Source organism: Lampetra fluviatilis, chromosome 9, assembly GCF_964198595.1.
Source record: "Lampetra fluviatilis chromosome 9, kcLamFluv1.1, whole genome shotgun sequence".
Classification (NCBI taxonomy): Eukaryota; Metazoa; Chordata; class Hyperoartia; order Petromyzontiformes; family Petromyzontidae; genus Lampetra; species Lampetra fluviatilis.
The window spans coordinates 12,142,788-12,154,855 of record NC_136283.1 but is presented as its reverse complement, the minus strand read 5'-3'; the positions used below and the strand labels follow the sequence as shown (position 1 = coordinate 12,154,855).

The window sequence follows — 12,068 nt, the reverse complement described above, 5'->3', positions numbered from 1 at the left end:
GAGGGAGGGGCAGATGAAGGATCCTCTGATGGCTGCCAATAAAATAATTTTTGGACCGGAGGGTGATGGATAATTGGCATTTCTGTGGTGCGTGGACGTTAAATGCAGTGTTTTTTGTTAGTTTTGCATACTATGCGTTGAAGTTGTTTTTTACATAACATTGAAAATCAAAACCATTCTACGGATGTAGTTGGGTGGGTGGGTAGGTCACAGAGATAAAGCCATATCAGTGCTTAGAGCTGGCACTGCTGAGATTCAAGGGTTCAAATCCAGGCAGCTATCCATGGTTAAACCACGTTCGCAAGTGCAGCGATTTGATCTAAAGCCCAGTCACCAATGCCAGCATAAAAAATAAATCCATTCCATTATCTAAAAATACACCAGCGGAGGATTGTGCATAACATACTAGTACATCATGACACAATACTTTTCCTAACCAAATAAAAATAAAATGTTATATACCATCAGCCTATTGGTCTTCTGGATCAATGTTTTCCAGGAGCATTTAAAACAGGCTAACGCTATACACTTCCATCAGGCCTGGTAAACAAATGCAGCCATTGCTTAGGACATCAGGCAAGCCAGCAGCAATATTTTAATTGCATATGGAATAACATTTGACATCTATTTTTCAATTAGAGACCCATTAACCCTTCATTAGCTTCCTATCACACACACACATTCTGTTAATTGTTCAGAAAGACCTTAGGGGAACCAAATTACAAACGTGTTACAGGCCAGCCAATAATGTCAGCAAGATGGATATAAGGAAAGGTTTTTGCACCGCATACATACAATGCAATCCACAAAACGACAAATTCATATCAAATACCATTATGCCTGGCTTTCAGTATCAAAATACAATATTCAATGGACTGAAGATTTAAACAAAAACAAGCCCTAAATAAATAAAAACAATTTACAGAGAAGGAACCACATTGAGTTGCATGAAAACAGCAGCAAAATACAAATCAGGTACTCATGATGACTTATGCAATTCTAGAAGATTGTCCTAACTCCATTTCCACATGGGATTTACGGAAGAGAAATTGCGTAAGCTCCGACAGATCCGACAGATCTAAGGGTGGTCGAGACCACCCTTAAGTCGGCCATTACTCACGTCCACACACCGGCTCTCACAAATGCAAAGGTCCCCGTATAGCCTTACCAGACTGTTGGGGCAAGTGCTGTTAGAGAGCACCTATGAAGGCCGGCATGGCACACGAGGGGGTGGGTGATCAGCACCACGCCCGGCCGCCTTTGTCTCCTCAGTGACGACGTTTAAACATCACACCAGGTACTCATTTGAGGCTGAGTCGACCTAGGGGAGGCCCAGGATCGGTTCAGAAAATCGTCACTGGTAGTGGCTGTGAGCGAGAATCGAACGGCAAGTTCGTAGCGCAGTGCGCTAACCACTACACTACCGCTCCCCCACTTTGTCTTTCTCTCACAGATACACATGCACACAGACACACACTCTCACACATATGTACAGACACGATTCTCGCTGACGGCCAACACCAGTGATGATCATCTGAACCTGTCCTGGAACTCCCCTGTGTCAACTCAGCCGCACATGAGTACCTGGTGCAGTGTGTGAACATCGTCAAAAAGGCGGCTTGGGCATGGTACTGGCCACCCACCCCCTCGTGGGAGTGCTGGCCTTCATAGGTGCTACTCACTAACTGCACTTTCATGACAGTCTGTTATACGGGGAGTCCTTGTCTTTGGAGTGTAGCTGTCGTACCAAATCACCTGCAAAACTAAATAACAATTACAAAACAACATAAAAGTCAGAGTGATTTTCTGCTCAAATAAGCATTGCAGCAGTGGTCATCTCCTGATCACAACTTTGAACCAGTGGTGGAATATCCCCATTCTTATGGCAGGGGCGAGTCTCTCTCAAGGACAGCTACTCTTGACTTGCCCACAAAGTGGTGGCAATTTTATCGACCCCAGAGGGATGGTAGGTTGAGCCAACCCCAACCCGGATTTAAACTCACAACCTTTGGATTGCGAGCCACTCGCTCTACCTCTGAAACACCTGACCGGCAGATCTAAATAACGATTAAACCACGCATCATTGGCACTTTCATATGGACCGTGGAGTCGATGAGAACACATTTGTAAAGCACAAAGGGTGTACGTGACATGCGGTTGTGCATTTCTCCGTGTTAATCCAATTTGCAGTTTTATAACTTTCGAACAGCATCCAATCGGTGGCTGTCCGATGCCAACACTGTAAGGCCCTCAACGCAACGGGCAGAAGCAGCCTGCGACAGATGGTACGAGAAGCCATTTATCCACTTCATTTATTATATTTCTTATAATCTGCGCAGTCAACTCAGGGGCACACGAATCGCGTGCAGACCTGAAGTTGAAACGTTACCAAGTTAATTGGTTATGTGACGTCTCAAACATATGGTATATGGCCGTCAACATTTAATTATTGCCCATCAAACCTGTGAATCCACACTGCAGTGCTTAATGCATCACTTCAGTGACACCGCGTCATAATTAGTCTGCTCTGAACTACAATTGTGTCAGCGGTTGAAGGAAATGCACGAGAAATGTGATGCTAAACATATTCAAAGGATAACTGCAAAGGTTAAACAGAATAAAGTTTTCTGCCTAACAAAAGCACACACGACTTTGCGATTGTGCCGCTTGGGTAAATTCCGTACAGACTTAATGATTTTGACTTGGTGTGATATTCATTGCGCAATTGCATACCGTGTCAGTTATAGATTTACAATGTTTATATAATGTTTGCTACGTGTGCGGGTGTACGTGTAAAGTGTAGGTGGGCGAGTGAGTGAGCGGGTGGGTAGGTGAGCGTACGTCTTCGTTAGGTTTGTGTGCGAGTGTGTGGGTCAATGTGCGTGTTTGCGAGTGAGTGGATGAGCGAGCGCATGCGTGCACGCGTATATGTGTTAATACGCAAACACGGTTGGCTCCGTGCGGTGCGAAAGAAGTTCAACAAATACAATATGTAACACCCTCGCAAACGAGATGCTCCATCTCAAGCGATTTTCCCGTTCAAACACTTAACTCATTAATCAACAAAAACACCCCCCGCACCCCCCGAAAAAAATAATTTCCCACGGCACCGTAATTCAGAGCAACGGTTTGACATCACCGTACAGAGAGGGCCCACTGCTCTGGGTGCGGCGAAGAAGACCGCCCTGAGTCCGATGTGGAATCGCGTGAAAACGCTTGGGCAACCCATGGCGCGCCTCGGGCTCACCTCAAAGGTCGCTCTGCGGTGGCAGCGGCGGCGGCGGCGTAGGGCAACACGCGCGAGGCATCACCGACCACTCACGCCGCCACAGCGCGGCCCATGGCTGTCTGCGACGTGACCCCCCCAATGCTGCCGCTCGGGGCTGTAAGCGGATTAGGCGCGCGTGTCGTCCAAAGTGCCGTGAATAATTATCCCCGCGCCCATCCCCACCGCCGCCACCACCTCCACCCCCACGCGGCTCGGATTACAGCACCGCAGGATGAACCCGCGCGAGCGAGAGGCTGCGCCCACTCTGATAATTACATTTCTGTAACTGTAGACATCAATGAATAATGCAGTGCCACTGGAAGCAGCGGAGCGAGATGCGGGAGCGGAGCGGAGGGAGAGGCGACCGTGGGCCGAGGGGCGACTGCGCCTCGCAGATGACGCGCGCGCTCGAGCTCCCGGTGCTGCTGCTGCTGCTGAACCGGCGGCACACGATGAGCGCCGTGAGACACCGGCGGAGGTTCCGGTTCGACCCCAGCAAGCCGCCATAGTTAATGCTGCGCTGACAGTTGACCAGTGAACGTTAGAAATCACGCGGCAGCGTTCGAAATGAGTAGGCCATTGCGTTCTGGCGTTCTGGTCCAAATTTGGCAAATTCGAAATATTTCCCCTTTGGGTTCCCAATTGGGATTGCACAAATGTAACCGGTGTGGGCTTAACTGGAGACGACTCGCACGTAAAATGTGCACTTTGTGGGGTTTTTTTTCCGTTGAGAAATGATATGCAAGTGTCGGTTTTAGTCCCGCAATTCGGTTTGGGCGTCTGTGATTGGTCCAGACGGTATATGAATAGCATTCTGTACAGAATCCCTCTCTGATATATATGGGCCATCGTTCGATGCAACACTGGTACGTAACACAAAATAATTAGCATCGTTGTGGAAAATATAAGGCACAAAAAAGCCAAATACGTCCCTTTCCCAAATGCGTCGCTTTTCGACGAATTAAACTGCTCTTGAAATGTGTAACCATTGTATATGTGGTGATATTTAGTGTACATTCGTGTGTGAAATTGCCTAATTGAAAGATTAAAATCCACCCTTCAACATTATTTCAAGCCAACCACTTGGTCAATAAATGGTAAAGATCTAGCAATTAATCTGTAAACAAGTTGTTCAGACGAGAATAACTAGTTACAAGTGGGACATTTTTTAAAAAATGTATTGCAGTAACTGACCATATATTCTTATTTTCATTACTCGGGGAAACAGTCGCCTTCGAGTTCACCAGGACCTCAGTAACGTCCCTCGTCATCGCTTGAAGGCACGGAAGCCCGTTTGGACCATTCGCTTCACCTTCAACAATGCGAGTTCAATCCTGACAAAGCTCGGACAGCTGAATGGAGTTCAAAATAATTCCCACAACAAACACCTTTTGAAAGACCCAACACAGAAGATCGCTAGGTTTGATCTTCCACGAAGCTCATGGTCCGCCTTAAACCGCATCCGCACAAACCATGACATACTTTTTGCACAAATGGAATATAAAAAAAAAACTCTCCAGTGTGCGACTGTGGTCATCCAGCTCAGACCGTACAATGTTTAACAACACAATGCCCGATCCACAAATACTAAGGTGACAACACAGCGATACACTCCGCTGATCCTGACGCGGTTATCTGACTTGACCACCTGAATGTGAAATGGTAGTTGTTGCTTCGCGTCTACAACCCATCAATCGGTGTGCCAATGAATCCCTGTGGACCCTGAGGGTTAGGGTTACCTTTCATTTTCTAAACACAGCTGCTGGGCACAGGCTCAAAACGCCAAATGGCCAGCGGCAAACAGCACTGCCAAAGTTTCAACAGATAAGGAGTGTAACACATTTCTTGAATTGAGCAGGGCTATTATGAGAGCTTGGGAAAAGAGACGATAGAAGGGAATTCCAAAGTGGAGCAGCAGTGCGTGGGAAGAAGCAGAAAGAGAGGAGCTGTGACTGGCAGTGTGATGTTTGAACACAGTGTGGATGAGATGACACAGTCTGCTAAACCGAGTCCTCAACATGGATTGCGAAATTAATGAGCACAACGAATTAGAAGAATTTCACTCTAAAATAAAAATGGGATATCGCCCACAATGCATTGACATTGCTTTTATTCACAATCTGTGGTCAAGTGCACGTTGCAGGAGACCTTGTCTTCCCGTTGTCTGCAAACGAGGCAAGATTCAGCTCAGTTCTATTACAGCTGCTCTCATGGTCATGACCAAACATTTGTCTCACCCCTCTACAATCTTACCTGCGAATCCCCGGGGTTCCGATGATAATGGGAAAAATCACAGATCCACTGGCCCCGGCGGATAACGTGATTTACGGATAAGACGACGGGGGAGGCGTTTGATGTGTTTCCCCGTGGAGGGAACGATTGTGATCGCCCGACGGGGCAAGGCCTGGGCTCAACTTTCACCATAAACTGTATGTACTATATTAGAGAGAACAAAAAGTTTTGTTGGCTGGCCACGTGCCGCCCAGCGCGCAGAGGGGAAGGGGCACACAATTAGAGGGGTGCGTGGGGGGCATGCGAGGGTGGGGGGGGGGTCGACTGGGGGTTGTCACGCGTGAGATGGGGGCGTTGGGGTGGGGAGAGGACCTTCGTTCAACGATGGGTACTTTCACTTTATTTTTTATTTTACTTTGGCTGACTGGCAGCACGCTACGAGTACGTTGGCGAAAACAACATGTGGCCGAGATAAACCGGTCTGTGTTTGTGCACGAGAAGGAGTCTGGTTGGCCGGCTCGGTCCGTCATCGGGGCCACGCGTGCCAACACTGGCACGCGTGGCCCCGATGCCATCAACGCTCCCCTGGCCACTGATGGGCTGTGAGGCTTTAGTAGAATTTCGGAACGGAGCTCCATCCATTCCGCAAGGGGGCCCTGGCCGAACGCTGCTTTGTGAATTTGAAAGAATCGATTTACAGATGATGACAATGAAGGCGATGTTGAAGAGAATGATAACGATGAAGATGATAGTCATAGTGGTTCTCAAGATGAGTAAAGGAGGTCATCTGATATTCTTTGGTTCTTTCGGTAAAGTCACGTAGATAGAAGAAAAATAATAATAAAAAGAAAGTAAATAAAAATGATAAAAATAAAAATAAAATAATAATAAACTAAATATAGACTGTAGCCTGGTTCTTAACCTGAGTGGGCGTACTGGCAGTCTATAATGTAGATTTATTCTGATTCTTTCAGTAATAAAAAAATAAAGATAAAAATAGTCTACATTATAGACTGCCAGGACGATAACTCAGTTTAATAACCATTGCTACAGTCTACATTACAGAATGCCAATACGCTCACCAAGCTTAAAAACCAGGCTACAGTCTACAGTATAGACTGCCAGTACACTCAGCGAGGTTAAGAACCAGGCTACAGTATACATTAATGTTTTTGTTTTGTTTTTTATTATGCTTATTTTATTTTTATAACTTTTTTATTCACTTTATTTTTATTTTTCTATTTACGTGACTTTACCGAAATAACCAAAGAATATGAATTCCTGCAGTCACGAAAGCTTTAAGTCAGGTCATCTAATATTTCACGACAAATGCATTATTGTGCAGCCTTTCTCAGCAAAGATGGGATTCTACATTGTTTTGCATTAAAATACACACCAGCAATTTGAGAGATGCAATTTGCATGAATGACTCTACAGGTTATAATAAAACAGCATTATTACGATGCACTCGTTTGAGGCGCGAATCATCTTACCTATCAAGTTCCCGGGGGAGAGGTGCCTTGAGTGGCAGCCAAAAGCAGGCATCGAGATCCACTACGCCATTTCAGCACGCGACCAAGAGCGAATGCTGAGTGCGTAGAAATGAATACTCCGAGACACCTGCGTGCACCGGCAAGTGATAAGGCATTGTTAGTATCTCACATGGAGTCAATAGGGTACAGAGAATCAGCCGACCCAAGAGGAAAAAAAGCAAGGAGTAGCAGATTTAAGACTGTTGTACAGGACAGTGTAACATGTAGGACGAGGGGCTTTTGTGAGCCTAGGTACACAAAGACAACGATCCCCCGTATAGCCTTTCCAGACTGTAGGGGCAAGTGCTGTTAGAGAGCACCTATGAAGGCCGGAACGGCACACGAGGGGGTGGGTGGCCAGCACCACGCCCGATTGCCTTTCTCTGGGGAGTGGCTCGTTTGAGGCTGAGTCGACCTAAAGGAGGCCCAGGACCGGTTCAGATAATCGTCACCGGTGTTAGCCGTGAGCAGGAATCGAACCGCTAGACCACCACTCACTACACAAGAACGTGTTTGACCACACATCCTTGCGTGACTACACACACTCGTGCAATAAAAATCACCAGATACTTGACTATGAATTTACTATGAATGTTACAATTACTTTTGAAAGTAATTTGCCTGAGTCGACTTTGTTACGAGTAATGTATTAACATTTATACGTATGTATGTGCCGTTTGATTTCTTCTGCAAAATTTATATTTTTTCCTCTGGCGAGATGTTAACTACCTCGCCTGGTATACAGGAGGTCGTGGGTTCGATCTCGACCCTGACGCCTGCTGTATATTTGGAGTTTGCATGTCTCTTTACCTGTGGTTGCGAGGATTTTTCTCCATATCCTCCGGGTTTTCCCTCGACATTTAGAATCAACACGCGTTTAGAGTATTTGGCTGCTATAAATTTCCACATGATAAGCCACTTTGCTGGGCTATCATTTGTGGCCAGGTCGATTCTTAAAAATAGCTGTACAGCTCAGTGGGCCTTAACTGGTAAAATAAAAAAAATGTTGAAATAGTAAAACAAATATGCTTGTTTGTTTTTGATACGATTGCAATTTACATCATTTCTACAATATTTGTTTTTATGTTATTGCGTTTGTCCTTTTGGTGACCCATGTTACTCTTGCGAATTCATGGCTCTTGAGTTCTCACCTTGGGTAAACACAATCCATCTGAAACTTGAAACTATGTTTGCTTTACGAGTAGAATTGACACATTTTTTTTTCTTCCATATAGACCAAACCCAAGCATAGTTCTCAACCAGTCTAGGTCTATAAAAGCCCAGGCATAGGTGCACAGTCTCAATGTCTGGGTCAAACCCAGACATGCAGCAATCTTATTCCCATGTCTATCTATACACATATGGGCCCGCATACAACTGACGGTCGTCAGTCTTTATTTAGACGCAGATTATTCAGAGGTGACTTTACTCAGTGACATTAAATGACCTGATTTACTGCGTAAACATAAGCTGCTTATCGTGAAGATATCACCGTATGCTTATCAATTACCCCCCATGACGCCAGAGTCTACACGGAGCTGGCGTGTAAACACAAGAGAAATTACTTCATAATGGGAGCTCAAAGAGGACGTAGTATTTCACGAGTAAAAGAATGTTGCACGCGAGGCAGTGAGACGGGGCAGATGAGTGGGGGGGGGTCTGCCTCTCCGATGCGATATCAACAAAGCCGCGCGCCAAATCGGGTGCTTAAGACTCGGCGAGTTCAGACAATTTACTTTCTGGGGGAAACACTTGGCAGGACCCTCTTGAAAGTCGCGAGGCTCTCTTGGCTAAACAGGCACAATTGCAATTACCCCACACAGGCCTGCAAGCGAGTGTATTATTACCCCTGTCCTACATTTTCAGGGAAGAGAGCGACAATCGCAGTGAGTTTCCCGAATTCAGTGATTTGGCAGCCCACAGCGGCACTGTTTACAGCACTCACTCTCGATAATGAAATTCAGAAAGTAAAAAAAAAGTCAGGGCAGAATGTCAGTTGAACAAATGCCGATGGAAAACAGAAAGTTCGCAAGGCGATAGCCGTAAATGTTCGTGTTATGTGTGTTTCAAACAACACACAGAAACGTGTTTTTGTTATATATGTACACACGTGAAACTTATTTTTTACCGAAAAACCTAAGAGTATTCATTTCGCACCGTAGGCAGCCAGCCACCAGCCGTGCTCATCGGAAGTGCGGGGGAAGGGCAACAGACTAAGCACAAAAATCTGTTCTAAAGAAATGAGTTTTAAATCTAACACAAACACTGTACTACACATATGTTGAATACACTGTATACGTGACTATATTTAAACATTTATGTAGCACCCGGTGGCTCAGCGGTTGAGTAAACAATGGGAAGCGTGCGAGTTCAAGCCCTGGATGGGGGGTTGACTCAGCCCATCATCCCTCTGCGGTCGACAAAATAAATAACACTTTGCGCAGAAGTCAACAGTGGTTGTCCCATGGACTTGCGGAAATCATAGCGTTGGTTCAGGGCTGTACACGGGAGTTAATCGCCGTCTCAGTGCTGATTTGAGCAGGAGATAATTTGATTCTCGTTATGCACAGCATTATACGTTGTGTTGGTATAAAGCCACTATTTTCAACAATTAAATTAACGTCACAAGTGATTATTGATTATATTACTTTGAAAAAAAACGTTACTAAAAATATTTGTTTCGGGTCTATAGACGTATGCATGCTACATTGCTTTTGCAAATAGGTCTCGAATATCAGACAAATGTAAAAACATGGATTTTTATTCAAGCTGGCAAAATGTTTACCTTTAATTTTTTAACCATATTCAGATAAATCATTGATTGAATAGCAACCGATATCGCTAAAGATATTTAATTGGATGTTGCAAATCTCAGCTATATTAATTATACATTGAGAATATTCAGTTGCTCACGCGAATATTGGGATATCAACCGATATTGTAACAGGGTTTTTTGTTTTTTTTGGCCTCTTCAGGTAAAAAAAGAAATACATGTCCCCAATGTATTCCCCAATGTATTCCAAACACGCCATTGCCATTCTGCCACGAGATGACGAATGACATCGGAAATTTCTCGGAGCGAATCTCGCCGTGTCTTCTCCAATCGCCTGCGGAAGAGAATGCTCAGCGGACGTCTCTACCCCCAAGGCAGGAGGAGCTGCGACTCCCCGCACGGCTCCGCCCAGAGTCTGTTTTGCTGCATTACAGTCAAATCGATATTCGTTTTTTTGTTTCATTCTCAGAGCTTAAATTTCGCTACATTAAATGCAAAAAACAATTTTAATGCGATGGATTTTTTTTCCGTGCACCCCTTTGGCAATCGGACCATCAACTCGCTACACATTTGAACAAAACATTTAAACGAGCAGACAGTTGGCCTCCGTCACACGCCTGCCCCTCCACATAAACGTATAAAAGTGTTTTAACACCTGACCATCGACAACATGGCCTACTGGGAGTGCATAATTTCAACAACATTGGTTCAACGCAAGGCAACATTTTCAACCAGAATCGACATTCAGTGTCCCATCAGCAATTTGTGTGTTGTTGTAACTTTCTGACCACCCCTACTGAACATCTGTGAAAAATAGCTTCATAGCTCATCAGATTTCTCCACGATAAATAAAGATTCTGACCCTGAGACAGGCTAGCTTCAAACTAATGCTTGAGAACTGCCACACGCGTGTAGGCAAGTACCCTCTCTGTTAGATACGGGGTCAAAGTTCAACAGAAAAACTATACAATACATAACAAAAACATAAGCATGACCATTGTTGTGGAGAATACCGGTATCAAAATAAACAAGCAGACAAATTCGATTCCTTCTATCATCTGTCCGTGCTCAACGAATAAGTCGTTTTTACGTATCTCAAGATATGAGAACTCTGTTTAATGATGGCGGCTGCCTGCAATGGAGACCTTGGATCTCAGCGCCACACATTAACGTGACATTTCATCAGCGGATTTGGCCTTTTCCCCCCAATCCTGTGAATGAAACATGAAGAAGCATGATGTGCCTCTGCTGCTGTGCACTGCATAAAAGGCTACCTCATAGCAAATGTGCATGGCCATTCAGGATTTAAGTCAAGGTTAATGCAGAATTTCTTATTGAAAGCCCTGGAAGACATAAACAACGTTTAGAGCTTTCTTTGTTTTTGAAATGTAATAAAAAAAAAACAGTCATGAAAATATTTGCATATATTTTCGGAGCCGATGGGTTTTTTTCTGTTCACAGTTGCGTTTGTAAAGATAACGGTGGAAGCCCAGCAGAATGTGTAGACCTTAGTATCTATTGAACTGAGATGGGGATCAAACGGATGAAATAAATATGCAGACGAGTTCAGAATGCAGTGCTTTTCGCAAAACTGATCTTGATCAACAAAATCAACACAGCCGAGCGCCTGAATGTTAATTACAATGCAGTCGATATCACGGTGAAGAGGTCACCACAGCCCAATCTCATTGGTGCCTCCATACTTCACTACCGATGCTTTATTGCTGCCAGACCTGGCAGCTGTTATAGTCCACACTATCAGCAAGGTCCACTCACAGTATCCAACCCTACGGTTGAGCCTTCCCTCGGTTGTTGACCCTCAGGTCTCATTCTGACCCTCCATCCTGCGAATGTGCGGCCACTCACCGCGGCCTCCGCTTCCACATTGCAGGACATCCGTACCGTTCTCTCGTCGCACTGTAAATCCAAACATGTCACTTGCTTCTTGTGTTTCTTTGGGATTTCTGGTATTCTCCCCTATCGTCTCTTCCCAAGCTTTTGTAACTTTGCTGAATTCGGGAAACGTGTCAACACTTATCTATTCCAACGTCGATAGTGCAGTTTGTTGCTGGCCTCGTGACGTTTTGGCCCTTAGGAGTTGTGATAGGCCAAACGCTCTTTTGTAGTCTCATCATATGTCTTAGTACTAAGGTTGACTTCCCTCAGAGTCAAGGTGGAGAGGTCATCAGGCTCAATGCTGTTCATGCCACCACACCTCACCATCTGCTGGCCATCGCAATTGTTGTAAAATTGACTCAACTTC

At 45.0% G+C, this 12,068-nt stretch overlaps 1 protein-coding gene across 5 annotated transcripts in view; it reads right to left on the bottom strand.

Annotated features, from left to right (window-relative positions):
- Window positions 1-12,068, bottom strand: part of PCDH15 (protocadherin related 15) — a 120,109-nt gene that overhangs the window by 87,922 nt on the left and 20,119 nt on the right. For 3 of the 5 annotated variants that reach the window (XM_078859804.1, XM_078859807.1, XM_078859802.1), the window contains one exon: window positions 6,994-7,120. The exons of 1 other annotated variant lie outside the window; for it this stretch is intronic. The gene's annotated coding sequence lies outside the window, so the exon portion shown is untranslated. Of the gene's footprint in view, window positions 1-3,247; window positions 3,387-6,993; window positions 7,121-12,068 lie in introns of those variants that run through there. One more of the 5 variants, XM_078859806.1, reaches the window with a different exon arrangement.